This window comes from Ctenocephalides felis, unplaced genomic scaffold (assembly GCF_003426905.1).
Source record: "Ctenocephalides felis isolate EL2017-DRISC unplaced genomic scaffold, ASM342690v1 CF-g0.4_SCAFFOLD_01886, whole genome shotgun sequence".
Taxonomy (NCBI): Eukaryota; Metazoa; Arthropoda; class Insecta; order Siphonaptera; family Pulicidae; genus Ctenocephalides; species Ctenocephalides felis.
In genome coordinates this window covers 36,165,349-36,189,856 of record NW_020538040.1, presented here as the reverse complement: position 1 = coordinate 36,189,856, position 24,508 = coordinate 36,165,349, and the positions used below count along the sequence as shown (strand labels likewise).

At 28.9% G+C, this 24,508-nt stretch overlaps 1 protein-coding gene across 1 annotated transcript in view; it reads right to left on the bottom strand.

Annotated features, from left to right (window-relative positions):
* The window catches only part of LOC113376602 (arginine/serine-rich coiled-coil protein 2), a 140,468-nt gene extending 116,572 nt beyond the window's left edge, over positions 1-23,896 (bottom strand). The window contains exon 1 of the mRNA XM_026616582.1: positions 23,795-23,896. The gene's annotated coding sequence lies outside the window, so the exon portion shown is untranslated. The remainder of the gene's footprint in view (positions 1-23,794) is intronic.
* Positions 23,897-24,508: the final 612 nt, after the last annotated feature.

Genomic DNA, 24,508 nt, shown 5'->3' with positions numbered 1-24,508 from the left:
ACTGACAGTTATTTTATATCGAGGAACAACTTTATTATAATTATATAATTAACGACTTGCGAATTTAGTAGAACAATAATGTGCAGAATAATGGTTGATAGGTAAGATTAGTTGAAATTAGGATTGTAATAAATACTTGACAGAATTATTGTTGAAATAATTTTAATTCACAAATAAATTAAGAGTAATAATATATTACAGTAATTCATTTTTTTAGTATAATTATTAAATATCTATTGTAACCTATTGTAAACTCAGCAAACACTTTACCCTACTAAGTAGTTTTTAATACCATTTACAATTTATTTCCATTAAAACAATAATGTCCAGAATAATCGTTGATTGTTAAGAAATTAGTTGAAATTAGAATTGTAATAAATGAACTAAATCCTTGACAGAAATGTTGTTGATCTTATCTTAAAAGTCTTAATTCTTGAAAACTTGAGGCAGTTGTGATATTATTTACGATTCTAATGGTCCTAGATATTCACGGTTACGATTCTAAAGTTAAAATAAACAAACTTAATAAAAGTTAACCACAATAACCCAAAAATGGTCATGGTTTCATCAAAGCTCTAGGTTGCACTTAAAAGCTCATAGTTTTTACACAATGCGAGATAATTTCTTTTCTCTAATTTTTTTTCAGGACGGTTAAGGTAAATACTAGGGTTTATACAAAAACCGACACTTCAGAAACCCGGTTTTCAAATTCTAATTTCCTCTGAAAACCGGTTAGAAAAATAATAATTAATAATAAATAATAAATAAAATTAGAAAGATTTATTCGTTATTAATGCATAATTTTCACATATAAGAATGCAAATTATTTTATGATATTGAAATGAATTATTTAGCAGAGAGTTCAAATAAGAAAGTAATACAATTTCAAAATGAAAAAAAGAATTAATTAACTAAATCCAAAAATGAATTTTTGAGATACCTATAAATAAGGACTTACTTAAGTCAATTTTAGTATTAAAAATAATTTAGCAATAGACCGAATATTTTCAATTTCTAGCAATTTTAATACAAGTTTAAATATTCAATTTTTTATGTTTAATGACATATGATTTTTCATATTTATAATGAACATATAAACTGAACATTGAAAAGTAGTTGTCAATTACAATACAATACAGTACACAACAACAACGTTTCTTGGAATCAGAAGGGATTGATATTTTTATAAATCTTATAGAACTGATGTGATTCCAAGAACCAAAGCGCTTCCATTTGAAATCCTTTGGCTTATCATTTCCCATTCGTATAATTTCTGATAAAAAGCCGGTTTTTTTAATTTTATAATTTCCGTCAAAAAACCGGATTTTAAAAGCCAAAAAACCCTAGTCAATACTATCACTCCGTTTCAGCTTGACGTCAAAGTCTGGGACACCCTGTATATATGAGGGCAGAAAAATAATAATTATTCTGCAGTGACATACTTTCTTTATACAAGAAATTCTTATTTTTAATGAACGTATTTTATATATTTATAAAAACGAAGAGATATGTTTCAGAATTTAGTATTGCACACGTATGGTGGCAGCAAATAAACAAGGTAAGCCAAAAACTGAGACAAGTTACATGAACTTTTTGCCAACCATAAAACATGAAACTGTATTAGCAAATGTGACAAATAAATTATTAACTTCCCGAAGAATAAGTTTGTTTTCATAAAAAAATCCTATTCGTTAATTTTATGTTTTCTCGACGTTTCAAGCGATTCTGAATCGAATGAGACCAAATTTGGAAAAAGTATGTGTGTGTGTATGTAAATGTAAATTGACGTTTTCTCCAAAACGCCTGAATTGATTCCAGAAAAAAGGCCATTTGATGTGTCTTTATAAGGACTATCGTTTGTCAGTTTTGTGTGATGATCGGACGAGCCGTTTCTTTGTAATTTGGAAAAAAATGTTAAACTTTTCGTCCACCTTTAAGCTCGTACTACCAAATCGATTTTTAAAAATTAAAAACTGTTTGAAAGGTATTAGTTGGGAATGATATTGATTAGTTTTAGATGAAAATCTACCGAGCCATTTTCTTGTAATTAACTGTTGAAAAAAAATTTAAGCCTATTTTTATGCAACTTTCTTGGGCGATATATATCATGGTTTTATAGAACTTACTAAAATATTACGGCCTAACGACAAGTAGTCTAATTTTAAAAAATCATCAAAGTGCGAGAAAATGAGTAGTATTTTTTTGACGTTTGTTAAAATTAAAATTAGGCGATTTACTTGGTATAACGATAGAGTACTTGGTCTTATTGAACATACTAAACCATTAAGTCCTGGAAACTGGTTCAATTATAAAAATTGTTGATTTTTGAAAATTTGCTTTTAGAAAATACTCCGAGTTAACGTGTTCGTTCGTTTTCAAGTATGTGTAATAAATCCACTCGGAATACATCTAATCAATCATAAATGAATTTATTTTTTATTCAATAAGTCGAGTATTTACACATATCGGGAAGTTCATGAAACTAGCCTCAAGGCAAAATACTAATACCAACTAGTTTATCACATGTATCACATGTTTTATACATATTATATATTTTAGCCGTACTCAGTAATTACCAACTATTTAGCAATTTGTATCCAGTCGGCATTTATGGGAATACATTGGGATATTTATGAATGATAACATTTGGGCTTTTGAAATTTCTGTATAGAATTTTCGCGAAAAGCCCAAGTTCTGCTTGTGTTACTCTCGGTTGCGCAATTTCAGTCATTAATCATAATTAATAACATCCCTTTGCGGGATGTGAATTTCTATTGACGACTCATCCTTTATTTCCGACGATTAGGAGATTCATGAAATATATTGCAGATAGTCCAAAAGTGCAAAGACATCTAATATTTAGAGATTTCGAAAACGATTTATCATGGCTTTTCGTCAAGCATTTTGTGATACAGACAGATAAAGTATATAGGGTAGTGCGGGGCTTAAAGGTCCGCGGGTCCCCTTTTCTCAAAAACAAGTGAAGTTGGAAATTTTGTAAAAACAATATTTCAAAGTAGAAAAAATAAGATGAATAACCACCTATCACCTTGATTTTTAAGACCTCGCTTGGGAGTTGAACACAAGTATTTTTTTTATTTGTTACTTTTTTTGGTTGTGAGCATTGCTGTTTTGTTTACGAGACCTTAATATAACTTTTGGGTATACGTTATTTGATTGTTTTGTAAAATGTATTGTTACTTTTAAGATAGATTCAACAGTTTTTTTTATATAACTGTCCATAAAAGCATACATGTGGATGGAGTAATAAGGACTAATTGAACCTTCACCCTTAGCAAGGCGTAAATAATAAAAAAAAGTAAATAAAACAGTAAATTAAATTAAACAAAGCAATTTAACAGAAGATAAATTTAATAAATAGTTATTCCAACTCTGCCAATGAATTTTTCTGACGAGATACAAGATCAAGGTTATATGTATAACCTTGATCTGGTATGTCGTGTGATCTCTGTAAAAATGTACCAATAAAATTTATATTTTGCATTAGTTAAATAATGTAGCTAATATCTAGAGAATCTTTTTAAAATTGAAATGAATCATTAGACCTGCTAGCCTCTTCGTTCTCTCATTTTACCCGGCCTATGGGGTAAAAAGGTCCAGATGACAAATTTTTGAAGAACAGCAAAATTTATATAATAAAAAAATAGTTGAGATATAAATTTTTGGAAAGGCAGGTCCAGCGGTTATGGAGTCTCAATGAAAAATGTTAAAAAAATGCCATTAGGCAGTCAAAAATGTTCATTAGACATATGCACATTAAATTATCAAATATTTTATAGAGATTTGAATAATGTACACGCATTTTGGGTAATTTTTTCTAGGTTCCGTACCAAGATTTTTAATTTTGAAATATATTTATGTGTTTCAAAATTGCAAAAGGCACGTTTTGAAGGTATGAAGCTGTTTCGGATGAATGGAGCGCAAAGAGTGTAAAAATGGTCATGCAGTTTTTCAGAGATCGAACCATGCAATTAGAAATATCAAAATTTCCAAAAACAATTAAAGTTTCCAAAACTTATAATTTTAGAATTTCATCATTTTCAAAAAAAAAAAAAAATAGAGAGATTTCAAAAAACATTAATATTCAAAACGATTCCTTACAAAAAATTGAGAATATTTCGAAATTTTCAAAAAAATGGAATATCTTCAAAAATTTCCAAATTCTTAAGAAATCTAAAAATCGATTTTCTCCAAAAATTTCGAACTTTTAAAAAAACTTTAAATTTTGAAAAAAATTCGAAATTATCAAAAAAATCAAACTTATCAAAATTCAACACTTATAAATTTACAGCACGTATTTATAATAAATGATACGTTTGAAATTATTGAAAACAAATATTGTATATTTTCATTCCTCGGATGTTTAATTACGGTACGGAAAGCTCTAGCAATTTGCCTTAAGGCACGATGCCATGTACCACTTGTTGGCTTGGTTTTCACAATATAATTTCTCGAAGTCAAATTGGACTTTGGGCCCCTCCCTACCCTATAGAATAAATATAAAGATAGTATAGAATATAAAAAAAATTATATGTTGTGGATGGCTAAAGCTCTCAGTAAGCGAGATCAAAGAAAACTAGCTGTAAGTGGAATTCTGTCTTAAGGCAATTAGGGCATCGTGCCATTAGGGCAAATTGCTGGAACTTCCCGTACCAAAAATTATTATTTTTTTTTAAAACAATTAACATTTTTGAAAAAAAATTACTTTGAAAAAATTAGATTTTTGAGAAACTATAAATTGGACAAAAAAATAGTTTTGTAGTAGTAATTTTTTTTTTTTGAAAAAATTTTTTTTTTCTTTATTTTGACATATTGTGGAAGATCTGAACTTTTTTTTCAAAGCAATCGTACTGCTTTAACTACATAGGGACAAAATATAAAGCGCGTAAGCGCCGCGTCGCTGTCTAACGCATAAGCATTGGTACGGAACCGATAGGAATGTTAACAAAATGTATACTTATTGTTAAAATCTCTATAAAATGTCTGATAATTTGATGTGCATATGTCTAATGATCATTTTTGACCGCCAAATGGCTCTTTTTTTTACTTTTTCCTTTATATCTCCGAAACCGCTGGACCTACCTTCATGAAAGTTGTATCGATTTTTCATCTTGTCAATACAAATAAAATGTTTTTTGAATTATTAAAATCGGACGCTCCGTTCTCTTAAAAACTGAGTTACCGTTTTCGGAACTTTTTGCCCCGTATCTTCGGAACGGCTTGACCTGCCTTTGCCAAAAACTAATCAGCACGTCTCCTTATCAATACGGATCGAATGTTTTTTGAATTATTCAAATCGGTTGATCCGTGTTCCCGAAATCGTCGACGAAAATTTGTATCCGCACATACATACACACACATACATACATACACACACACACACACACACACACACACACACACACATACATCCATTTTTTCTAAGGTATGCCAAAATGTTCACAAACCTCTGAAACGTAAAGATATATAAAAATTTTCATTTTCGATTTTTTTGCGATTACTATAACTTGCCCTACGGGAAGTTAAAAATTAATATTAAATAATATGCAAATAACCTAAAAATTTTCTATATTTCGATATATTATATTATATTCACTTTTTTGTCTATCGTCCATCGGTTATGAGTTTTTGCAAGTGAACGAACGCTTTAGGCCGATTCGTTTTGCGAAATTGAAAGTCTTGAATACACCATTTATTTTGTTCCGAATATATTTGATAAATGAACGCACGAATTCAAGTGTATACAAATATATAGCGGTGGATCTGAGTTTTAATTAAGAAAAAAATGTATACAGAATAATGGGGAAGAATGAAATGACTTTATGATAAATCTAAAGCCGGCTAAAACTTTCGTGGATTGCTTTTGCTTTGTTTTCTGTTTAATGTATTTCTGAATGAAATATAAAGCACAAAAACTAATTGGAAGGAAGCTAACTTTTTATTCATACAAACACGATATTCGAAAAAATAGTACGTTGTTGTATATAAATATATATCATGATTATTTTTTCATAATTGTTATGACCTATATCTTATTAAAGTTGTAATCAATACTATCAAAAAATATTATTTTAGGCGCTTCTCAAGAAAATAATAGTTAAATGAGTGATTAATTTATTTAACTAGTGGTGTATGGCATCGTGCCTTAAGGCAAATTGCTCGAACTTCCCGTACCGTAACGAAATGTTTGAGGAATATTAAATGTTTTCAAATAAATTATTATGAATACTGTCTAATATTAATAAGAAATATACAAACTGAATTACAAAGTTAAAACTATTTGAGCTAAACTTTAGAACTTTAGCCAGAATTAAAATTGAAATCTGAATTATTTTCGATATACAAAAAAAATTGAAATTAATTTTTTTCCAAAGCAATTGTTTTGTCAACACAAGTAGAAAGTTTTTTGAATCATTCAAATCGGCTTATTTCTCTCAACACATCTCCTTATCAATAGGAATCGAATGTTTTTGAAGCATTCAAATCGGTTGATCCGTGCGCCCTAAAACGTGGACGAAAAAATGCGGACATACAAAACACACACACATACACATCCATTTTTCTGAGGTATGCCAAAATGTTCAGAAACCTTCAAAACGTAAAGATATGCAAAAATTTCATTTTCGATTTTCGGCCCACTACTATAACTAACCTAGGAGAAGTTAAAAACAGACTAATATTTCTCTTGTTATAAGCAGAATGAATGATTGCACATGATATTAAAAATAATCAATTATAAATAATCATAAAGTAAAAAAAAAATGTGAATTGGAAAATCTCATCAGCAAAATTAAAATTTCATGTGTAATTTATAGAGTGGTTATCACCTGCGTCAACGACATCATTTATAATTTTAATAGTTATGTATAAAGCAATATTCGACGATTAAATTTTGAAATCATATCAAAATTATTTAATTTAATAAATAAATGGAAAATTGTGCGCATGAAAAGATTTCATCATATAAAATTATAAAAATATTTGTTGTCGGTGTATTATCCAAATGTAAAAACGTATAAAAAAATATAAAACTATTAGTAGAATATTTATTATTGAATTTTATTGATATTCAATATAATTAAACTTAAATTTATAAAACAAAAATATATATAATAAAATTTATTCAAGTGTATCTTCTACTTCTAATTTTTTTTTTAATTTATAAATTTTCTTTAATTAATAAATTCTTTATTGCAGTAAATTTATAAAATCCAGAAAATAGAAGTAATAAATTTCAATAGGTTTTCCTTAATTAACACGTTTATTGCCATGTCAGTCCTATGTGTCTGACGCCAGAAAGTACTCCATCAGCCATGTCAGACATATATATATCTGACATACGCAATTTGATGGATGGCAACATTTTACATTAAAAAAGCTTTAATATAAGGCCATGTCAGTCATATATGTGTGACATAAAAAATATTGTTTCTCCAGGAATTTGTCAAAAAAAAAAAATTATGTGATACATTCATTAAATTTCCTTCATATATTATTAACTACATTATCTAATAGAGTTACGATAGCCCATGTGAAAATTTTTCTTATATTATCGTGGTGATTTATCGTGTTAACAAAACAAAGCTTAATTACTGAAATATAAAATTCGTAGATCCGTTTTTATCATAGACCAAACAGAATAGACAAACATATCGAATGCAAAAAATATAATAAGATAGAACCTTAATAGAGTTTTGCCACATAAATATTTCTCTATAGTAATCTTATACAGTTTTTAAAGCCCCATCCAAAAACGCATCAATAATTCACAAACATTGATACACTACTTGCGGATTACTGCAACTGAGTAAATTTTATTCCGTTTACGGAGCTTTAAGCTCTCCGTCTTGATATTAACTTTGCGCGAGCTTAAAGCTCGCAGGATTATATTCTAGTTTTTTTTCTTGCAACAACGTATACATTTCTTTGGCGCTTGAATTCAAGTTGCGCTATTTTAAAAGAATAATATAATATATTTCAAGTATTTTCTGGATTTTTTACCAGTATGAAAAATTTTGAATTAAAATTAAAGTTTGGAAAGTTTTTGTAACTTGTAAATTTGTATCAGTATTTTGTTGTATCAGTATCACAAAGGCAAAATATATGTAGCAGAGAATTTTTAACTCCCCAATGTTTTCGCTCATAAATCTGATTGGCTAATTTTATCTTTTCTCGACGTTTCGAGTAACTCTGAATATAATGAGACCAAATTTGAAAAAAAAAACTATGTGTGTATGCTGGCTGTCAAAAATTACTTATAAACTATATTTACGATTTATTATAAACGATTTTACTGCAATTGCTATATGAACTTCCTAATATTAGTTTTGAAATCTCCTTCAAAAACGTTCTGGATGTCCCAGACCGCAACGTCAAGCCGAAACGAGGAGATAGTATGGACCTTAATTGTTTTGTAAAAATTAAAAAAAAATCTCACGTTGTTTAGAAATTATGTGCTTTCAAGTGCTTCCCTAAGCTAAAATTAAATTACGACCGTTTTTTGGTTATTGTGGTAAACTTTTATTAATTTTTTGTGAATAAGATTTCTAGGACTACAGTAACAATTAATACCTCATTTTCCCGAGTTTGTTGAAACTTGTGATGAAACTTGCCAACACACTTTAGTGCATTTTTTTTTAAAGGAGGGCTTCTCAAAATCAATCAATTTTTAAATTTTTAAATTCACAGTTCTATTCTATAAAAAAATTAAACTTGAAAACTTGAGGCAATTGCGTTACTATTTTAGACAGTGTATTCAGACTCTAGAAATGTTATGATCTAAAGCTTAAAAAAAATTAATAAAAATTAACCACAAGGACCGAAAAGTTGTCATATTATCACTAAAGCTCTAGATTGCCGTGAAAAGCTCATAATTTTCATACTAATAATTTTGAAGATAGCCATGATCAAAATTGGGAATGGGATACCCTGCATATGAATATATATTTTTAACTTACCGTAGGGTAAGTTATAGTAATGGTCCAAAAATTTTTGCATATCTTCACGTTTCAGGCGTTTCTGAACATTTTGGCATACCTCAGAAAAAATGGATGTGTGTGTATGTTTGGAGACATTTTTTCGTCGACGATTTCAAGGGTATGGTTAAACCGATTTGAAAAATTAAAAAAGCAAGCGATTCCTATTGATTGGGAGATGTGCTGATTAACTTTTGGTAAAGGCAGGTTCAGTTGTTACAGAGATACGGAGCAAAGAGTGCAGAAAATAGAAATCGAGTTTTTGAGAGAACGAAGTATCCGATTTGAATGATTCAACAAAACATTCTGCTTGTGTTGGCAAAACAATTGTTTTTCGAATTTTGTTTATTTCTATTTTTTTTCAAATAATTCAGATATTAAGAGAGCAATTCTGCCACTTAACAGAAAAATGTTATGGCAAGACAACGTTACGCTCCAACTTCAAAACATTATGATACTCAATCATATTAAATACTGTCAAAATGTCATGTATTTGCTGTGCATTCAGGCGTTTTACACATAAACTGCGACGTTACTCGTACGTTATGGAGCTGAGTCAGAAAGACCCTGTTATCTATGATCGTTTTTTTGACATTTGTGCGGTTTCTAGGTTAGATTTTCTATCTGACAACCTAAGAAATACGCCTGACTGCACACTAATCACATGGTTTTTATCAATTTTCTATATGAAAAGTTCTTAATAACATGGCCTTACCATAACATTCTTCTGCTATGCGGCAGAATCGGTCCCTAATTTTATTTCTGGCTAAAGTTCTAAAACTTACTTATTTAAGTAATTTTAACTTTGCAATTCATTTTATATAATTCTTATAAATATTAGAAAATGATACAGTATTTTTAATAATCTATTTGAACACATTTAATATTCCTCGATCATTTTGTTACGAGACGGAAAGTTCCAGCAATTTGCCTTAAGTCACGATGCTATGCACCACTAGTTATGATTTTCAATTAAATAATTAATTTAATGTTTTATATAATTAATAAACATTACACAATTTATATATTTGTGGTCGGTAACATACGCCACATACAGCTCCCATATCAACAATTGTGAATGTCTTATTTTCTCCAACATTTTACTTGAGCATTTGCTAAAGCCATTACGGGTATCCCCTTTATATGAAATTGTAATAAATACATTCGAAACTATTCTTCAGTCAGACATTTCCACCAACACGTCCTCAGCTTTAATACATAATGCGTATGTATTCCTGAATACCTATACCCGAAAGGTCACGGGCAGTCGGCGAATAAAAAGTTATGTTTCGCACGTAGCATACAACAAGAAAAACACTTTACTGGATCGTAAATAGACCGAAATATTATTGAAACACGTCTGAAAGTCTCACATCTATACTAACTTATATATCTTGTACCTTGTACCACTTCAACCGTTTTCATTCGAACGAACAATTTTGACAATCATGCAATCCAGCATTGGCCAGTCACGGTTTTTAATAAAATAGTTTCGAGATATATTTGATTTACTAAAATGAATAATAAAATGCATGCTTGATGTAAAGAGAAGTAAATTGACCTATTATGATTGAAGCAGTTAACTAAAAGTGATATCACTGCTACTTGATCCAGATTTACATCAAAGACAAATATTATATGTGTATTTTTCCTTTAGGCAAGTTACATGAACTTCCCGATATGTGTAAATAATCTACTTAATCAAAAAAAAAAATATGATTGATTAAAAGTATTTCGAGAGGATTTATTACACTATTTGAAAACAATTTACTATTTGAAAACAAACACGTTAACTCGGAGAATTTTCTGAAATCAAATTTTCACAAATCAATAATTTTTATAATGGAACCAGGTACTCTATCTTTATACCAAGTAAAATGGTTCAATAAAACCATGATATATATCGCCAACAAAGTTCATAAAAATCAACTTAATTTTTTTTTAACAGTTAATTACAAGAAAAAGATTCGGTAGATTTTCACCTAAAACTGATCAGTATCATTCCCAATTAATATCTTTCGAACAGTTATTGATTCTTTAAAATCAATTCGGTAGTACGAGCTTAAATGTGGATGAAAAGTTCAACACTTTTGTCTAAATTATAAAGAAACGGCTTGGTCGATCGTCGCACAAAACTGAGAAACGATAATCCTCATCAAGATACATCAAATGACTTTTAAATTTCTGAAATCGGTTCAGTCATTTTTGAGCAAATGTCGATGAAAGGTCTAATTTTGACGAATTTTTGAAATTAAACGATTTGTCGTAGGGTCGTAATATTTTAGTATGATCTATAAAACTATGGTATCTACCGTCAAAAAAAAAAATGAAAACCGCCAAATTTTTTTTTAACACTTCGGCCCGGCCGATCTTTACCAAAAACTAATCTGCACGATTTCCAACCAATATCTTTCTGAATTTTCAAAATCGATTCAGAACTGCAGGCTAAAACATGGATGAACTTTTTTTTACTTTTCTGCTATTTACAAAGAAACGCCTTGGCTGATCGTCGCGCAAAATTGATAAACGCTTGTCTTCATCGAAATACATTGACTGGCTTTTAAATTTTTGAAATTGGTCCAGCCGTTTTTGAGAAAACGTCGATTTACGGCGAAAAATCTGTTCACATACACAAATACACACATACTTTATCCAAATTTGGTCTCATTCGATTTAGAATGGCTTGAAACGTCGAGAAAACAAAATTTGCAAATCGGATTTTTTGATGAAAACAATAACTGCTCCTTCGGGAAATTAATAAATATAGTTATGCATTTTAGCAAAAATGTTAGTTAATATTTTATGTATAAGCTTATTTATTTATTTCAACGTTAAAAGATCCTAAGATATAATTTCTAAGTTACATCAACTTTTGTATCAAATATCTTCTAAAGCTCCAGCTCTGCCTGATGGTCGCCTTCTGTTTATTTCGACCTGTCATTTATGTTTTCGTTTGCAGAAATCTTTCTAATGGGTTTCAGATTCTGAGCAATAAGAAAAAGTATCCCGTACTTTTTATTTCTATACGTTTTTTCTCCTTCTGATCCCCCTTTAAAAGCACTCTGCGCAAAAATCTTTTTAAGCAACAAGCGTTTTGCAGCAGGAGACAGTCCTCTTTAATATTTATACTTGCGTTTAAAAATAAATTAAGCAAGGACAAACAATCAACGAAATAGAAGTTGCTTTACGTAACAAATACGTATACTATGAGGAAAATTTTCTAAAGTGTATAGAAATATTTATAATGATTTCAAATAAATGCTTGAAAGATTTTTTAACAATAGATGACTTTTGCCTTCAATCATAAGATATCACTGATTAGAGGTACACAATTAAAGAAGTTATTTTACATAACAAATACGTACACTATAGAAATATTTACTAAAATGGTGCACGAAATAGAAGTTCCTTTACGTACCAAATACGTATACTACAGAAACATTTACTAACATGTATAGAAATATTTATAATGATGAAATTAATGCCTGAAAAATTATTTGAAAATATATGACTTTTGAATTCAATCACTAAATATTACTGTTGAGAGGTGCACGAAACAGAAATTGCTTTACGTAACAAATACGTATTCTATAAAAATATTTACTAAAATATATAAAAATATTTATGATGATTTCAAATGAATGTCTGAAAGATTTTTTAAAGAATATATCACTTAAATTCAATCACAAGATATTACTGATTAGAGTTGCACAATTAAAGAAGTTGCTTTACGTAACAAATACGTATTCTATAGGCAAATTTACTAAAATGTATAGAGATATTTATAATGATTTCAAATGAATGCCTCGAAGAATTTTGAAAAAATATGTAACTTTTGAATTTATCAATTAAAAAATATTACTTCACGAAATAAAAGTTTCTTTACGTAATAAATACGTAGTCTGTAAGAATATTTACTGAAATGAAGAGAAATATTTATAATAAATTCAAGATTTTTCAAAAATTGAAAGATTTTACAAAAATATATGACTTTTAAATTTAATCACAAGATATTAAAAGTGATTAAAAGTGCACGAAATAGAAGTTGCTTTACGTAACAAATACGTATATTATAGGGAAAATTTACTGAAATGTATAGAAATATCTATAATGATTTCAAACGAATGTCTGAAAGATTTTTTCAAAAAGAAACACCTATCCAAGTAGTTGTATTCCAAACACAACTACACTTAAATTTGTCTATTTTCAGTAAAACGCGTAAACTTAAATTTTGTACAATCAGCAATCATAAAACTACTCGTTACTCACGCTCGTAAAAAATTCAGCATATAAATTCTTCTTGTTAGTGTTTTCTCTACTGAATGCAGGCGGTAAAATTGTTTTTAAATAACTCTCGATACTGTGACGGAAAATCTATTTCCCTTGTAGGAAAAACAGCGTGCGCTTGGTTCTCTTTCGCGAATGCGAAACTGCCAGTCGTAAATATTTTGTATTTGTTGTTTTGTATAGGGATGTGCATTAGTAATATTATCAATGTAATAATAAAATTTCATATAAGCAACAAATAGTTGTAAAAATTGTTTATTTAAGAAGCACTAACATTTAAAGGTTGCCAATTTTGGTCGAAACGTCTACGAGTTGTAGAGATCACTTAAAGGGGCGTCCATTAATCAAGGAATCGAGTTTCTAAGGATTTTTCATTGCCTTCTTAGTAATACGTGACAATATTCAAAATTACAACCCTTACCCCACCAAACATTACGTGTATTTTTAGTTGCGTGAAAATTTTTGTAATATTTTGGATTCATTTTGAAAATGTTTGGATTTTAGAAGTAAAACTTCCTTAGGCCCGACATGGGTGTAAATCCGAACAAATGCAACGAAAGTGGGTTACGGCAAGTTCGAGTGCCAATGATTCGTCATTTGCTCTCGATGATACCATTTCTATACGGGTCGATTGTGATTGGTCGTATTTGTGCGAGGCATCTTTGTATGCGTGATTTTATACGTGCATACGTCACCGAAATCGTGAAGCATATTGTTCATTTATATGTGTTTCATGTCATTACATTTAAGGTTAAATATTAGTACAAATCTTGAGTTAATAAAAATTTCTGGATCAGAAGAATATTTTATCCTGTCTCCCATAAATAATTATAGTGCAAATAATAAAGCAAATGAAAGATCTGTGCTGTGTAAGAAACGTAAGTTTATTGAAGTACTTTGTATTATTCGTGGTTACTATATATTTTTGAGGTTATTAAAATTATTTTCATATGCAAGACAGATACTACAACTATTCAAAGAATGAAAATGTATCGACAGCGAAAAACTAAAAAAAAAAACAAGCAATCAATGATTGTATGTTAATTTTAATTATTTGAAGTTCTTCAAACACAATTACATGACAAGTGAAATTGTGAAAACAATATTTATTTAGGCGTTGTTTAACATAATCCAACAATTACTTCATTTCTCTAATGAAGGTTATTTTCTAAATGCTAATTACAATGACAAACCGATCATGTCATATTTGAAGTATGGTTTTAATTACATTATTGTTTCTAACTATTATGGATATTTTTAATGCCGATTAATAAAAAATCTATATATTGAAAATCGGTTCTAAATTATGCTAGATAGATATTTCTAAATCATCAGATAATTTAGATGTTTCTTCTTCAGACAAAAAATTTGAAAAGGTGCACAATGCTGGGAACTTATTATATCCTTAAATAAATAGAATATGCTTTTAGTATGTATTATATATCTATTATAATTCTTCATTTGCATATGAGATTACTTCAGATTTTTATACAATAGTCATAATAAGTATTTTATTATGGTTTCCACAGCCCTATTGCTTCTGTATGCATACAGAAATGCTGGTATATAAATAAATATGCTTCTAAATATTTGCGATATCTTTTATATCGATCGCAATACGTATGCATTTATGTAGCTATCTGAGAAATTTTTCCAGACTATGCTTTATGCTTGCAGTTTTATTTCTAAATATAACAAAGGAATAGAATAACTGCAATGTTATGTACTGCTTCTTTGAACTGATGTAGTTGTTTTTATTAAAGCCATTGAGTAATTTTTTAAATTGAACGAAGTTAGGAATAATTGGTCAAAGTGAACCAAATTTATTATGTGAGGTATCGAATTCGTAGAATATCAATCGTGGTTTGAAGTGAAATCTTTTGATGGTTGACGTAAATTAAACTGGGTACTATAAATCTTGTTTTACATATTAGAGAAAATTATTTAAACATTAGTCCTTAATCACGTCATCGATTCTTTACGGATTTTTGGACCCCCCCCCCTCCAAGCATCACGTGTATTTTTAGTTACAAAAAAATTGTAATTTTTTTGAAAATGTTTGGATTTTTTTAAAAAAAAATCAGGTAAAAAATAAATACACGTGACACCTTACTATACTCCTCCCCCTGTACGTAATAATATTTTGTAATTTTGTAATTTTTTGTCAGACCCCCCTCTCCCTAAAAACCTCACGTGATTAATGGACGCCTTCTTAGATGAACATGTTAATATTGTTATATTAAATAAATAAATATTTTCATTTACATATTATAAATATTTTATACGGATTTTATAAAAGCTAATTTGGATATCTAAATCCTAATATATTGCCATTTCTATTTAGTTCCTTGAATTATATTATTTATTAAAATTTATTATTGAAAATACCAAATGTTAACCAAATCGTGATTTACAAATATCTATCAATTTATTGTGCCCATTTTAATCAGTTCATTATTTTACTCGTGGATGGATTTAACTCTCTTTTCAATATCATGAAATTCCATATATTTTTTACTACATTCTGTTAAAAAAGCATAACTTTTTCTTCCTTATTGCATTTTTATAGTTCACTGCATTACTCATATTCATACTAAAGAGCTTCGTTTTCATTCCTGGGTATTCATTTACTACCATATAAATTACAGCTTTCGAATCTGAAGGAACATTTTCATTTCCTCTATTTGTTTTTCCAATTACAATCTGACTGTTTTTCCGTTATTTTAGGATTAACAATATTTGCACAGTTCTATATACATTATTTAGGGATTTCTATAACACAATAATAATTATCTTTCATAAGTTGTTATTCTTCATTTTATTAATTTTGGTGAAATATAATTGTGCATTCAGAATTCTAGAGATTTATTATTAAAATCATCTCTTCAGTTATTAACTTCCCGAACGAGAAGTTTATGTTTTCATCAAAAAATCCGATTCGCTAATTTTATTCTCGACGTTTCAAGCCATTCTGAATCGAATGAGACCAAATTTGGAAAAAGTATGTGTGTGTATGTGTATGAGTATGTGTATGTGTGTGTATGTGTATGTGAACAGATTTTTTGCCGTAAATCGGCGTTTTCTCAAAAAACGGCTGGACCGATTTCAAAAATTTAAAAGCCATTCGATGTATCTCGATGAGGACTGCCGTTTGTCAGTTTTGCGCTACGATCGGCCGAGCCGTTTCTTTGAAAATCGCAGAAAAATAAAAAAATTTTCGTCCACGTTTTAGCCCGCAGTTCTGAATCGATTATGAAAATTCTTACACAACAAAACGACAACTCGTTTAACTTTAAAAATTCGTCACAGTTTGCAAAAATTGGTTTCGTTATTTTGGCATTTGTCAAAATTAGACCTTTAATCGACGTTTTCTCAAAAACGCCTGAACCAATTTCAGAAATTTAAAAGCCATTTAATGATGAAGACTATCGTTTGTCAGTTTTGTGCGACGATCTGCCTAGCCGTTTCTTTGTTATTTGAAAAAAAGTGTTAAACGTTTCGTCCACATTTAACCTCAAACTACCGACCCGATTTTAAAAAATCAAAAACTGTTCGAAAGATATTAGTTGGAAATGATACGGATTAGTTTTAGGTAAAAATCTATCGAGCCGTTTTCTTGTAATTAACTGTTGAAAAAAAAATTTAAGACGATTTTTAAGTAACTTTTTTTGGCGATAGATATTATGGTCTTATAGAATTTGAAATGGTCTTACTGAAGTATTACGGTCTTATAACATGTAGTTTAATTTTAAAAAATCATCAAAGTTTGAGAAAAGAAGTAGTTTATTTTTGACGTGTGTTAAGTATAAAATTGGACGATTTACTTGGTATAACGATAGAGTACTTGATCTTAATGAACATACTAAACCATTAAAGTCCTACGGAAATTGGTTCAATTATAAAAATTGTTGATTTTTGAAAATTTGCTCTTAGAAAATATTCCGAGTTAACGTGTTTCATACTTTAATCACTCATAAATTAATTTATTTTTTATTGATTAAGTCGATTATTTACACACATCGGAAAGTTCATGTGAATTGTCTCAAGGCAAAATACCAATACCACCTAGTTTTTATTTTTTATCATCCTAAATCAATTTTATAAATAAAAACCTATTATACTATCAATTATTCATCAAGGGTTTTTATTCTGTAATGTACCATGCCATATTTGTATCTTAACTTTGAATGTTGTAATGTAATCCTCATATTATTTATTCTTCCGACATATTATTTTGATATTATTTATATTTCAGTTTTATGTATTTTTAACTATTACTATTTTCTACTAATAAAATCTACCTACGCTAGTTCTTAGAGCTTAAGGGTTCGCGAGTAAAAAAGTCCACCATCATTATCTCAAAAACAAGTAATGTAGAGAATTTTTTAACTGTATTATTTTAAAGTAGAAGGCAAAAAATGTGTAATCAGTAATCACCTTAATTCTTACGATGTCATTAATAAAAGAAAAACAGAAATGTATCATTATTCATACCAAAAACTTTTTTTTCGGTGGTATTTTTTTGGTTTCGAGCTTTTGTTTTCATTTAGTTTATGATACCTAAATATAATTTTTTGGTATGTATTATTTAATTGCAAAATGTATTGTTATTTTTAAGTTAAATTCAACAATATTTTTTATATAATCTCTATAAAAGCTCACATATGGATGGTGCAAGAAAAAAACAACTAAACTTTTATATTGGCAAAGGTGTAAAAGCTGAAAAATAGTAAATAAAAAGTAAATTTTGTTTACAAGAGGTAAATTAAATAAATAGTTATTCTAACTCTGCTGATGAATATTGCTGACAAAATACAAGATCAAGGTTATATACAGTGCTATTTCTATAAAAAATGCACCTATGAAATTTATATTTGGCATGGGGTGAATGAATAATTTAGCTATTACTTCGTAAAACCCCTAAAATAAGACATAGAACCTATTTGCTCCCTGGCTGGCACTATTAGCCCGCATATGGTATAAAAAGGACCATGTTACAAATCTTTGAAAATAGCAAAAAAACATTTCTACAATGATGAACTAGCTGGGATACTGGGATAGTCAAATAGTTGTTAGTTTGATACGTGTTATTTGTTTTGATGCAGTTGGTTTAGTTTTCACAATATGATTGCTCGAAGTCAAATTGGACCTTTGTGCTCCACCCTACTCTATAATAAAATATTTGTGAAAAATGTTCCCATAAAATTTATATTTCATATTGGTTTATTGCAGCAATGCCGGAAAAATATATTCGCATTTCGAAACATATTATAATCTATATTTTTCATTTGATATGGATATCACTACTGTTTGATACCAGGTTGCCGAAGCGAATTTGAATCCGGAATTCTACGAACGCATAGCCAATGCGATAGAAACAATACTATATCTATATATCTATATATTTCTAATAATTTATTATTTGGAATTTTATTAAAAAAAAATAGCATTATTTCGAAACAAACATATGACCATGATCCGTTTAATGCTCTAAACGACACATCCCCCCCCATCCCCCCGACTTCGGTTGAATGTCGAAAGCGACTCGGTCGATGTGGATATCGAATTGTTTCAGCTTCGGATTTTCCAATGAAGATAAAATCAGAGACAATTAAAGTAGTTTCCCGACTTGACCGCGTATAAGAGCACACAAATGTAAGTGTATAGCGATAGAGGTGTAATTTTCTGTGTGGTTAAATGGCTTCATACAGTTGGTTGGGCGTCAGAGAGAAAGAGGCTAATTGTTAAGAGCCAATGTAAAGACCGACTGAAATGCCCGAACGAGTAAACTTGCACGGAAAACACAGTATCGCATTCGGACGAGATTGAGATTCAGATTGAGATTGAGATAGATATTGCTATTGCAATTGCAATTTTCACCATCTACGATATTCTCACTTTCTACTAGTTTTACAAGTATCTTATTTGATTCTTATTGTTAGTTTGTCACCTATTTTTTTTATTATCTCTTTTATTTACAACTATCCAGTAAAGGACATTCAATGAATTTGATGAATTTACAATAGTCGGCCGAAAAGGGATATTGTATACTACAAGGGCATGTTGGAAAAAAACAAAACAGTAGTTGTTTTTCCATTCGATATAAAATTCACAATATTTCATTGATAATTATATAATTTTAACTATTTACTTATTAAATAATTTCTTATAAATAATGATTAAGTTATATCCATTTTTATCAGGAGAGTTGGATGGCTTAAATCCAGTGTTTTTTTTTTCAATCTTCATAGATAGTTCTCTGTTATCAAGGAGTTTTTGCTAATGAATTTGGGTTACTGATTAGCTTGCTTCTATACTTGTGTGCTATTTTGTTATTATTTCGTCACATATAACGAGCTCATCTTTAACTTCCCGTAGGGTAAGTTATAGTAATCGCGAAAAATTGAAAATACAAATTTTTATGTATCTTTACGTTTTAAAGGTTTCTGAACATTTTGACATACCTTCGAAAAAATGAATGTATGTGTGTGTGTAGTGTGTGTGCCTGTGTGCGGATACAAATATTCATCGACAATTTCGGAAATGACGATCAACCGATTCAAACATTTCAAAAAACATTCGTTTCGTATTGATAAGAAGACGTGCTGATTAGTTTTTGGAGAAGGCAAGTCTAGCTGTTTTAAAGATACGGGGCTAAAAGAGCTAAAAACGGTAATTCAGTTTTTGGGAGAACGGAGCGTCCGAATTGAATAATTTAAAAAACATTTTATTTGCATTCACAAAATAAAGTACCGCCTGAATTTTTCAGAAATTTCAAAGATCGAGTGAAAAAAGTAAACAAAAATGCCATTCGGCGATCAAAAATGATCATTAGACATATGCACATCAAAATATCAGATATTTTATAGAGATTTTAATAGAGATATTTTATAGAGATTTCATGTATAAATTTTGTTTAAATTTCTATGAGTTCCGTACCAATGTTTATCCGTTAAGCTACGATGCGGTGCTTACACGCTTGGATATTTCTTCTCTAAAGCAGCCACGCAGCACGATTGCTTTGACAAAAAAAATGTTCAAAATTTTCGGAAAAAATCAAAATAAAAAAAATTTCGAAATTAAAAAAAAATCAAATTTTTTCGAAAGGTCAAATATTTTCAAAAATTTAAGTTTTCAAAAAATGAAAAACGTGCAAAAAGTTTTTTTAAAAATTTTAATTTTCAGCACTTACAGCAATTTGCCTTAACGCACGATGCCATACACCATTACTTATTATTTATAGTTTTTTCATTATTATTAGTTTTACTATATGATTTACTATTGTTCTTAGTGTAAATCTAGTAAATCTGAAAAAAATCGTAATCAGAATACATAACCTATAATTTCTGTTAACTGATTTCTCGTTTGATATGTAATAAATTGAAATTGGAATTTTCAACGTGAGGCGAGCCATATTTTTAAATCATATAAAAGTTGTTTAAAGCTTAATTTATTATTTCAACTAACGGGTGGTCCATCTAGTGGTTCTAGTGATCTAGTGATCTTACGGTTTAGATATTTCTGTAAAGAAAACATGTAAAGTATTATACATCGTTAAAAAGGTCTCAAAATTCTTAGTTTTTTCCCATATATCGCAACTTCGAATTTCGCACGGTGTGGCCTACAAGCAAGTTGCTATCGATAAATTCCAATTTTTAAATGGGCCACCCTATATTTTTTGGGACTTTTTAGTGAATGAAAAAATTGAACTACTTGCCGGAGGGCCATAGTATTTCTGTATGTTATTTAGGACTATGGACCATGATATCTATCGACATAAAAAGTTTCATTAAAAATTTTGTTTCAACAGTCAATTACGAAGAAACGGCTCGGCCGATCTTTGTCCAAAAGTAATCAGCACGGTTTCTAAATAAACCAAAAAAAAATTTCTCCCCAAAAGCAATTGTTTCGTCAACACAAGTAGAAAGTTTTTTGAATCATTCAAATTGGATGCTTATTTCCCTCAAAAATAGTCATTTTTTGCTTATTTATAGCTCCGTATCTCTGAAACGGCAAAACCGGCCTTAGCCAGAAACTAGTGAGCACGTCTTCCCATCAATAAGAATCGAATATTTTGAATATATTTTGAATTGTTTAAATCGGTTCATCCGTGCGCCCGAAAATGTGGACGACAAATTGTATCTATACATACATACATACATACGTACACGCATACACATATACACACACCAATTTTTTCAAAAGTATGCGAAAACTTCTGAATGTTTTCAAAACGTGAAGATGTGAGAAAATTTTAATGTCGATTTTTATACTTACCCTACATGAAGTTAATAAAAAAAAAGTTAGATTTCTAAAAGTTGTCCTTGTCCATGTCCAAGTCACAAAATTGCCCGTTGAAAATTAAATAATCCAAATTGTCAATAATGAAAAAAAGATCGAGAAAAGTAATAAAATCTGATATCTCTAATAAAACAGTAGGGATCACATTTCTCGAATACAATAATTAACTCGGATATCCAGTTCAGTCCCAGTCGAACGGAGAGAGTCTTTTGCGATAAGGTGGCCGAGCATATAGTCGGTAAAATCTCGTAGAAAAAATAAGTGATAAGTCTCCTGGTGTTCTTAGCGAAAGAACCAAAGAATTACTTAAGATCTTAGCGGATTGATTCAGCGGACCGGTCTCTAATTTATTGCTTCTACATACAACCCCACGTAATATAGGTCGCAGGTTGACAACCCCGGGGATAATATTTTTACTTTTTTTTTTGAATATTAGATATTCATATTTGTAATTTATATTGAAATATAATATTTTAGAAGAAGTGTTATTTTATGAATATGATAGAGTGACCATATTTTTTTATTTCAAATTCCAAATGGGGTAAAAACTTTAGGCACATGGGGTGGTTAATGTAACTGTTCTTTTATTTTTTAAATAAAAATAAAACACAAAAACTATTTAAGAATATGATAAAAATAAAATAATTTATATTCTACATAAAAATTTAAGAATATAATTAGAGTTTTCATTACTATAGTCACGTATTGTCAATAATTCTTGACAATATTTTCACAATTGACTTTAGTAAGAAATATCGATTTTAGTATATAGAGTTTCGGTTCAAAATTTGTAAAAACATTTAAAATGAAAAAAAACTTGTATCAGGGACGTATCATCACCTTAACTAGAAGTATAATATTAATATGAATGATTTCTATATAATTGAAAAAAGTACAGCTTAGTCTTCAGCAAGTATTAAAACCATAGGGTCATAAAGTTTCACAATTATTGCAAATTTCGTGCTATCATTTATATTATGATTCAACAAGAGTTTTACTTAATACAGTTGCACTAAAGTGAATAAAAATGGCTATTTCAACTAATTTAAGACAAACATTTTGAAAAACAACCGTTATGATTCAATTACTATAGTCAAATATAGTATATAATTTTTGACAATATTCTTCACAATAGATTTTAGTATGAAATTTCACTTTTAGTGTATAGTTTTTAGTTCAAAGTTTGTAAGAACATTTAAAATGAAAAAAAAAAATGGGACGGAAAACTGGAATCCGGGACGTATTATCACCTTAACTATAAGTATAATAATAATTAAATTTTGCACAATAGTTAATTTGAAAAAGTATTGCTTAGTCATTTGCATCTATCAAAAATAGTTTTAGAGTTCCACAATTATTGCAAATTTTGGCCATAATCATCATGGTTCAACAAGAGTTTATTTTTTTTTAATTAAGATGTACTAATGTAAATACAAAAGTCGCTAATTCAACTAATTTAAGACAAACATTTTAATTGACAATTGTGATTCAGACACAAATTCTAAAGGATAAAATACAAAGTTCCGGAAAAATCCGGAACCTTATAAAAGAATATATAAAGTATATATATAAAGAATCCAAATTCTTTTAAATTTGACTACTACATTTTACTGGGAACCAATTATTGACATAAACATCTCATAATAAGTAAGACACTTTAAAAGTCACCTTACTTATAACTATAATATTGATTCAAATCTAGACAATAGTTAATTTAAAAAAATACAGCTTATTTTTTTGCAACTATTAAAAGAAGTCATAATTCCAAAATTATTTTTTAATTATTTATGATATCAAAATGAATGATAGAACAAATTTCATGCTATCATTATAAAAATTTAATAAGTAATTTTAAATAGTAATAAGTTAAGTAACAACCGTTGTGATTCAGAGATAAATTCTCGGATAAAAAAGAAATGTTATGTTCCGGGTCTATAGTCGTATGAGTTGGTAGCGAGCATTTTACATATAAAAACTAACCTCCAAAAGACACAAATATCAGAATAATAACTTTAGTTAGACTTCACGTAGGTGTTATCAAAGTGACAACAGAAAATTGGACTTTTGATGAAATTGTTATGTAACATTTGCACGTGCGATGATAAAAATTTGTCAATATATAAAAAATTGTATCAATAAATAAAAAAAAAAAATCAACGATACTTTCTAATAATTATTATGACTAAAATTAAAATGATTTTTTTTCTTACCTTCAGTTTTTGTTGATCAATGCGATTCCCAATAAGTTTCAGGTACATGCAAAAATCGAGGTGAAAATCCACTAATGGAATTGCATGTCGTTAGCGCAGATTCTGAAAAAGAAATGTATTTTGAATTTCAGAATATTCAAAAGTACTTTATATATATAAATAAATAAATAAATAAATAAATAAATATATATATATATATATATATATATAAAGTGTATCAATCTATAAAATTAAAAAAAATGAAATTTTGGCTAGGTTATTACTATAAGAAACTTTAGTTGCAGTGCGGACTTGAAGTTAATATTAAGAGTTGAAACTTTCACAAATTTTTTTTGGCAATTTGGAAGCATTTTAGCCACTGAAAGAAAAAAAAATTAGAAAATATCTATATTTAAGACCACCCTTATTATTATAATTTCACTAATACTTATTTTAATTACGTATATTTTTAATTTGATGCAGCAATATCGGCGAAAAACTATTTTTGTCTTTAAGCATAATTTATATCTATATTTTAAAGTAAAAACCCATATCACTACTGCTTTGGATCAGGCTGTCCGATTATCGGACCATATAGAATCTATGACGTTGCTTTGCATGGTCAAAGCTATTACCACTGAGTCACGGAAAAGTAATAAACATATATTAACTTAAATCTATCTTTATCTCTTGCATTGAATGTTTCACGTAGATAACGGTACACAACGAGGTAAT